Source organism: Martes martes, assembly GCF_963455335.1.
Source record: "Martes martes genome assembly, chromosome: 8".
NCBI lineage: Eukaryota > Metazoa > Chordata > Mammalia > Carnivora > Mustelidae > Martes > Martes martes.
Genome location: NC_137895.1, coordinates 72,286,740 through 72,296,034, shown reverse-complemented (window position 1 = coordinate 72,296,034; position 9,295 = coordinate 72,286,740).

The window sequence follows — 9,295 nt, the reverse complement described above, 5'->3', positions numbered from 1 at the left end:
GGATTCCAATTATTCTAATATTGTTTCATCTTATGGTATCACTTATCTCTCAAATTCTCCCCTCACAATCCAGTCGTTGTTTGTCTCTCTTTTGCTCAGCTTCTTTATTCTCTGTCATTTGATCTTCTATATCACTAATTCTCTCTTCTGCCTCATTTATTCTAGCAGTAAAAGCCTCCATTTTTTATCGCACCTCATTAATAGCTTTTTTGATTTCAACTTGGTTAGATTTTAGTTCTTTTATTTCTCCAGAAAGGGCTTTTATTTCTTGAGACAGTGTTTCTCTAATATCTTCCATGCCCTTTTCGAGTCCAGCTAACACCTTGAGAATCATCATTCTGAACTCTAAATCTGACATATTACCAATGTCCATATTGATTAGGTCCCATACCTTTGGTACTGCCTCTTGTTCTTTTTTTTTTTTTTTTTTTTTTGTGGTGAGGTTTTCTGCCTTGTCATTTTATCCAGGTAAGAATATATGAAGGGGAGGGACAAGATGGCGGGGAAGTAGGAGGAGGCACCTTTTCAACCTGTACCCTAAAGTGAGCTGATTACCTACCAAAGAACTCCGATTACCCATGAAATCAGCCTGAGATCAGAATTATACACGTCTGGATCTCTACCGGGGCCAGAAGACGCCAGTGGGCAGGTAAAGTGGAGTGGGAACGTCGGACTGATATCGGATGATAAACAAAAGGGGGAGGGAGCCACCAGAGGCGACCGATTGGAAAATAATACCCCAATACGAGAGTGCCCTGCATCTGGGGACCAGCATTAACTTGGAGTCTTGTTGAAAGCACTCAAAAGAGCAAAGGATCGCGTGGGGAAATTGTGGGAATCGGGCCGGCTAGGGACAGGGGCTTAAGTCCCGAGACCCAAGACAGCCTCCCCTGGCGCTGAGCGAGAGAGTGCGGCGGAGAAACCTGGTCTTTGTCCCTGAGCCGCCAGTGCACCCGAGAACGGGTGGAGTCCGGCTCCCGTGAGGGGCTGGGAGCCACACCAGACAGCAGAACGCGCACCTTACTGGAGATCCGCGCGTGCCTCACCCTCCCCTGAGAGAGGTGCATGAACGCCCAGCCTGGTGTTCTCGGACCCACGCGGCGATAGAGCCGATAGAGCTGGAGGCGCCGCGCCCCAAACCCTCCCCTGGGAGAGGTGCGCGCAAGCCCGGCGCTCTTAGCCCCGGCCAGCGGGAAAATCTCAGTGTGCAATCGCTGCTTGGAACCTCTCTGGTGGTCTGGAGCTGCCCAGACAGCCACAGCTGCCTTGGTTTTGCGTACAAGCAGGAGATCCTGCGTCCCCAGGGACCGCGACTCAGAACCTGCTCTGCCAGTGGCCCAGCAGCTGCAGCACCTGCAGGGGAGCAGACTGAGGCTTCTCTCTGAGAGGGAGGTTGGGGTGCACTTTTCTTTCCTCTAAACCTCCAAAAACCATCAAAAGCTGTCAAGGCGAGAGAAAAGAAGTGAACAAACATAAAAACCTCCAGAGAACAAAAACCTGAAAAAACTGTTTTTCTCAGAGCCCACCCCCTTGAGGGGGTCGGGAGGACTTAACTCAGGGAACATCATTGACTGAAAACCCATGTGGCAGCCCCCTCCCCCAGAAAACAAATCAGGAAAGAAAAAAAAAAAAAGACTACAAGAGAACAACCACCACTACTTCATAGATACAACTTTTATTTTTAATTCTTTCTCACTATTCTGGTTCATTTTTTTTCTTTTTTTATATAGATAATTTTTTAACCTATTTGCCATCACAGTGAGATGTCCAGTACATCAAATTCCATGATAAACTTCTAACCTGAATTTTTTGATACATACACATGTGTTTTTCTTTTGCTTTTCTATTTTCTTAATTTTTAAAAAAAATTTTTAATTTAGTTTAGTCCAGTTTATTCCTTTTTTATTTTTATTTTCTAATATTCATATAGAGTTAAACTTCAAGGTAACCCCCTTTCTCCAAGCAATGCTACCCCTATAGGTGAACCAATTTTTAATTGCCCTTTTTCTTAGGAAAGTTGAGTCCTTTAACAAAGATATCAAGATACATCCAGGAAGAATCAAAATAACTTTCCTCGCCCACACCGAGAATCTATAACCATGCTCCCATCTTTTTCTTCTGCCAGTGTCTCTGTGTATTTATGTTTGTCCTGATAGTATATAAATCTTATACTTGGGGTTCTTCTTGACAAGGCTCCTCCTTTTTTTGCTTATATATATATATATATATATATTTTCTCTCGTCATATGCTTTTATCAGTCTTTTTGTTTGTCTGTTTTTGTTTGTATACGTCATAAATCTTACCCTGGGGCCCATTTGGGCTGAACCTTCTCTTTTATCTTCCCTTTTTTTCCTGTCTCTCTCTCTCCCTCTTTTTTCTTTTTCTTTTCTTTTTTCTCTCGTTTGGGTGGGGAATCCTGAGTGCTCAGAAGCGTTCCAGGGTGCACCTTGACTGCACCACGGTCGATATATCCAGCTACATCTGTCCAGTCATCTCTCACCAAAATGACTAGGAGGAGGAATCCCCAACAGAAGAAAAATACAGAGGATGGGCCTTCTGCAACAGAGCTAATGGCTATCAACATAGACAATATGTCAGAAAGAGAATTCAGGCTAACAATTATCCAGGCAATAGCTAGGTTGGAGAAAGCCATGGATGACCAAACGGAATTGATTAGGGCAGAATTGAAAGCGACCAGGGAGGATGTTCATAATGTTAGGGCAGAGCTGAAGGCCACCAGGGATGAGGTTCACAATGCTCTCAATGAGTTCCAATCTAATCTAAATTCTCTAAAAGCTAGGGTAACTGAGACAGAAGATAGAATTAGTGATCTGGAGGACAAACAAATAGAGAGAAAGGATCAGGAGGAAGCCTGGAACAAACAGCTTAGAAGCCATGAAAACAGAATCAGGGAAATAAATGATGCCATGAAACGTTCCAATGTCAGAATTATTGGAATCCCTGAAGGGGAGGAGAAAGAATGAAGTCTAGAAGATATAGTGGAACAAGTTTTTCATGAAAATTTTCCCAATCTTGCAAATGGAACAAGTGTTCATGTACTAGAAGTAGAAAGGTCCCCCCCCCAAGATTATAAATTCAAAAAAAAAAACATCCAGGCACCTCATAGTAAAATTGAGGAATCATAACTGTAGATACAATCTCTTGAAAGCCGCTAGGACAAAGAACCTCCTTACATACAGAGGAAAACCCATCAGAATAACGTCAGACCTGTCCACAGAGACCTGGCAAGCCAGAAAGGGCTGGCAAGATATATTCAGGGCACTAAATGAGAAGAACATGCAGCCAAGAATACTTTATCCAGCAAGACTGACATTCAAAATGGATGGAGAGATAAAGAGTTTCCAAGACCGGCAAGGCTTAAAAGACTATGCAACCACCAAGCCGACACTGCAGGAAATATTAAGGGGGGTTCTATAAAAGAGGAAAAATCCTAAGAATAGCATTGAACAGAAATATAGAGACAATCGACAGAAAGAAAGACTTCAAAGATAACACAATGTCAATAAAAATGTATCTCTCAATAATCACTCTCAATGTGAATGGCCTAAATGCACCCATAAAACGACACAGGGTTGCAGATTGGATAAAACGACAGGACCCATCCATATGTTGTCTACAAGAGACCCATTTTGAACCTAAAGATACACCCAGACTGAAAGTGAAGGGATGGAGAAGCATCTTTCACGCCAATGGGCCTCAAAAGAAGGCCGGGGTAGCGATTCTCATATCAGATAAATTAGATTTTAAACTAAAGACGGTAGTCAGAGATACAGAAGGACACTACATCATTCTTAAAGGGACTATCCACCAAGATGATCTAACAATTGTAAATATCTATGCCCCCAATATGGGAGCAGCCAATTACATAAGAAAACTATTAATTAAGATAAAGAGTCATATTGATATGAATACATTAATAGTAGGAGATCTTAACACACCTCTCTCAGAAATAGACAGATCATCGAAGCAGAAAATCAATAAAGAAATAAGAGCATTGAATGACACATTGGACCAGATGGACCTCATAGAAATATACAGAACATTCCACCCTAAAACAACAGAATACTCATTCTTCTCAAGTGCACATGGAACCTTCTCCAGAATAGACCACATACTGGGTCACAAATCAGGGCTCAACCAATACCAAAAGACTGAGATTATTCCCTGCATATTCTCAGATCACAATGCTTTGAAACTGGAGCTCAATCACAAGGAAAAGTTCAGAAGGAACTCAAACTCCTGGAAGCTAAAGACCACCTTGCTTAAGAATGCTTGGATCAACCAGGAGATCAAAGAAGAACTTAAACAATTTATGGAAACCAATGAGAACGAAGACACTTCACTCCAAAACCTATGGGATACAGCAAAGGTGGTCCTAAGGGGGAAATTCATAGCCATCCAAGCCTCCCTCAAAAAAACTGAAAAATCCAGAATTCACCAGCTGTCTCTACACCTTAAAGAACTAGAGAATCAACAACAAATCAAACCAACTCCACACGTAAGAAGGGAAATAATCAAGATTAGAGCAGAGATCAACGAGGTAGAAACCAGAGATACAGTAGAATGTATCAACGAAACTAGAAGCTGGTTTTTTGAAAGAATCAATAAGATCGATAAACCATTGGCCACACTAATCCAAAAGAAAAGAGAGAAAGCCCAAATTAATAAAATTATGAATGAAAAGGGAGAGATCACAACTAACACCAAGGAAGTAGAAACAATCATCAGAAGCTATTATCAACAGTTATATGTCAATAAGCTAAGCAACCTAGATGAAATGGATGCATTCCTGGAAAACTATAAACTCCCAAAATTGAACCAGGAAGAAATTGACAACCTGAATAGACCGATATCTAGTAACGAGATTGAAGCAGTGATCAAAAACCTCCCAAAAAACAAGAGCCCAGGACCTGACGGATTCCCTGGGGAATTCTATCAAACTTTCAAAGAAGAAATAATACCTATTCTCCTGAAGCTGTTTCAAAAAATTGAAGCAGAAGGAAAACTTTCAGACTCTTTTTATGAAGCCAGCATTACCCTGATCCCCAAACCAGGCAAAGACCCTACCAAAAAGGAGAATTTCAGACCGATATCACTGATGAATATGGATGCTAAGATTCTCAACAAGATCCTAGCAAACAGGATCCAACAGCACATTAAAAAGATTATCCACCATGACCACGTGGGATTCATCCCTGGGTTACAAGGATGGTTCAACATTCGCAAATCAATCAATGTGATAGAACAAATCAATAAGAGAAGAGAGAAGAACCACATAATCCTCTCAATTGATGCAGAAAAAGCTTTTGACAAAATCCAGCATCCGTTCCTGATTAAAACGCTTCAAAGTATAGGGATAGAGGGAACATTCCTGAACTTCATCAAATCTATCTATGAAAAACCCACAGCAAATATCATCCTCAATGGGAAAAAGCTTGCAGCCTTCCCATTGAGATCAGGAACACGACAAGGATGCCCACTCTCACCACTCTTGTTCAACATAGTATTAGAAGTCCTAGCAACAGCAATCAGACAACAAAGAGAAATAAAAGGTATCCAAATTGGCAAGGAAGAAGTCAAACTCTCTCTCTTCGCAGATGACATGATTCTTTATATGGAAAACCCAAAAGACTCCACCCCCAAACTACTAGAACTCATACAGCAATTCAGTAATGTAGCAGGATACAAAATCAATGTCCAGAAATCAGTGGCTTTCTTATACACTAACAATGAAAATACAGAAAGGCAAATTAGAGAATCGATTCCATTTACTATAGCACCAAAAACCATTAGATACCTTGGAATAAACCTAACCAAAGAGGTTAAAGATCTGTACTCGAGGAACTACAGAACACTCCTAAAAGAAATTGAAGAAGACACAAAAAGATGGAAGACCATTCCATGCTCTTGGATCGGAAGAATAAACATAGTTAAAATGTCTATACTGCCCAGAGCAATCTATACTTTTAATGCCATTCCGATCAAAATTCCACCAGTATTTTTCAAAGAGCTGGAGCAAATAATACTAAAATTTGTATGGAATCAGAAGAGACCCCGAATTGCTAAGGAAATGTTGAAAAACAAAAATAAAACTGGTGGCATCACGTTGCCTGATTTCAAGCTTTACTACAAAGCTGTGATCACCAAGACAGCATGGTACTGGCAGAAAAACAGACACATGGACCAGTGGAACAGAGTAGAGAGCCCAGATATGGACCCTCAACTCTATGGTCAAATAATCTTTGACAAAACAGGAAAAAATATCCAGTGGAAAGAAGACAGTCTCTTCAATAAATGGTGCTGGGAAAACTGGACAGCTATATGTAGAAGAATGAAACTTGACCATTCTCTTACACCGTACACAAAGATAAACTCGAAATGGATAAAAGACCTCAACGTGAAACAGGAATCCATCAGAATCCTCGAGGAGAACACAGGGAGTAACCTCTTTGATATCAGCCACAGCAACTTTTTTCAAGATATGTCTCCAACGGCAAAGGAAACAAAGGCAAAGATGAACTTTTGGGACTTCATCAAGATCAAAAGCTTCTGCATAGCAAAAGAAACAGTCATCAAAACAAAGAGGCAACCCACGGAATGGGAGGAGATATTTGCAAATGACAGTACAGATAAAAGGTTGATATCCAGGATCTATAAAGAACTCCTCAAACTCAACACACACAAAACAGATAATCATATTAAAAAATGGGCAGAAGATATGAACAGACAATTCTCCAATGAAGACATACAAATGGGTACCAGACACATGAAAAAATGTTCATCATCACTAGCCATCAGGGAGATTCAAATCAAAACCACATTGAGATACCACCTTATACCAGTTAGAATGGCCAAAATTAGCAAGACAGGAAACAACGTGTGTTGGAGAGGATGTGGAGAATGGGGAACCCTCTTACACTGTTGGTGGGAATGCAAACTGGTGCAGCCACTTTGGAGAACAGTGTGGAGATTCCTCAGGAAATTAAAAATAGATCTTCCCTATGACCCTGCAATTGCACTGCTGGGTATTTACCCCAAAGATACAGATGGAGTGAAAAGAAGGGCCATCTGTACCCCAATGTTTATAGCAGCAATGGCCACGGTCGCCAACCTGTGGAAAGAACCAAGATGCCCTTCAACGGATGAATGGATAAGGAAGATGTGGTCCATATACACTATGGAGTATTATGCCTCCATCAGAAAGGACGAATACCCAACTTTTGTAGCAACATGGACAGGACTGGAAGAGATTATGCTGAGTGAAATAAGTCAAACAGAGAAAGTCAAGTATCATATGGTTTCACCTATTGGTGGAGCATAACAAATAATATAGAGGACAAGGGTAGATGGAGAGGAGAAGGGAGTTGAGGGAAATTGGAAGGGGAGGTGAACCATGAGAGACTATGGACTCTGAAAAACAACCTGAGGGTTTTGAAGGGGTGGGGTGGGAGGGTGGGGGAACCAGGTGGTGGGTATTAGGGAAGGCACAGATTGCATGGAGCACTGGGTGTGGTGAAAAAACAATGAATACTGTTACGCTGAAAATAAATAAAAAATTTAATTTAAAAAAAAAAAAAGAATGTCGGGTTCTTTTTGAACTCTCTCTCCCTTCACAGCACAGGAAATATACATTTCACAGGAAATATACATTTCCCCCTCTCAGAGCCCCTTACTTCCCACCTTCCAGTCTATCCCCTAACTCCTATCCCTTTCCCAGCTCTAGGTTCCCACTTCCCAACTCCCCACCCCACCATGTTCCTGCTGCGGATTTCTCTCCACCTTTCAAGCAGCTGCCTCCAGAATTCTTGACTTCCTGGAGCGGTAGAGTCACAAGAGAGAACCTTTCTTTCCCTACATTCTCCCTTTCCCTTCACCTCTTGAATGAGAGCAAAAGCTCTTTTTTTTTTTTTCCTTCCTTCAGTTCAGAGGGTAGACAACTGAGAGAGGAAAGAACTGGGACTTCAGGGGCCTGAGGATTGGGCTGTTGGATCCCTCAGCCATTTTCCAGCTCTGACTCACTCATTACTTTCAGACACTAGTGTCTGTTTTCAGGATACAGTTTCCTGGATACAGCTGGAATGGGCAAGGAGACTTTCTCAGAATGAGCAGGCCCCAGACTTCAGTGGGATTTTGAATTCAAGAGCCAAAAGGCATGGGGGTGGGAATGGAAGATGGAGGCAGAATAATTTGGGGTGCTCAAGGGTGTTAGGAGGTGGGAAAGGAGGGACTGAAGGGGCAAAGTCTTGGACACTGAGCCTTAGCCAATGGGGCTGTGGAAAGGGAACAGAAATGAGAGAAATCGTAACACTAGGAAGAGCCTAGAGAGAATACAGAGTGAGGCAGGATGGGGACTTTCTCAGAAGCCCAGACCTATGTCCAAAGACTAAGAATGATACTCCAAAGGGTCGGGTGACTCTCAGGGACTGGAAGCCAGATACACCTATAGATAGACTGTGTTAGATAAAATATTAAAATGAATTTCACCTGTTGCTTTTTTTTAAGCGTCTACTAGAAAATTTAAAGGTATGTATGTGGCTTGCCTTCTTTTTCTATTGGATCAAATAGACCAAAGAGGGAAGAATTAGAGAGCAGGACAGATTTTAGAAGGGAGGACTTCCTGAAGGAAATGAAGGGACAGGGACAGGTGGGGAGCACACACACGCCCCAGAGAAGAGGACAGACGTCAGGAAGACTCAGGAGGTGAGAATGAGTACCTTGTCTGTGACTTAGGTAAATTCTTGTCTTCTAGAATGCTCTAATGTAAACACATGGAATCCGAACAAGAACAGAGAGAAGATGTTTATATAGTACATAAGTCAGAGATGTATGAGCCCCTCCCTATGATCTGTTTTTACATTCGTTTTTCTCATGACCACTACCTCTCAACAACTTGGACTAAGAAATCACTTCACAAAATGAGAACAGAGAATCAGAGAAGTTAAATAACTCATTCAAGGTGACACAGCTAGTAAAAACTGCATTTGAGATTTAAACTCACATCTGTCTGACTCCAGGATAGAGTAAAATGAGGGGAGCCACCTGTTCTGTCTGTGTGGATTGAGAAATCTTCCAGAGGATCAGAGCTGGGGGTTGGAGAGCAGGATTGAGTAGTGCACCAAGCCTGCCCTGACTCACCTCTTTATAGCCTGTACTGCTGTAACTTCCCAGCCCCAGAATACATCTGCAGAGCAATGGGATGGGATGTTAGAACGGATGCTTCACAAGCACAAACCCCTCCTCATCCTGCCCCTTTGAACCAGCTGCATGACAGCA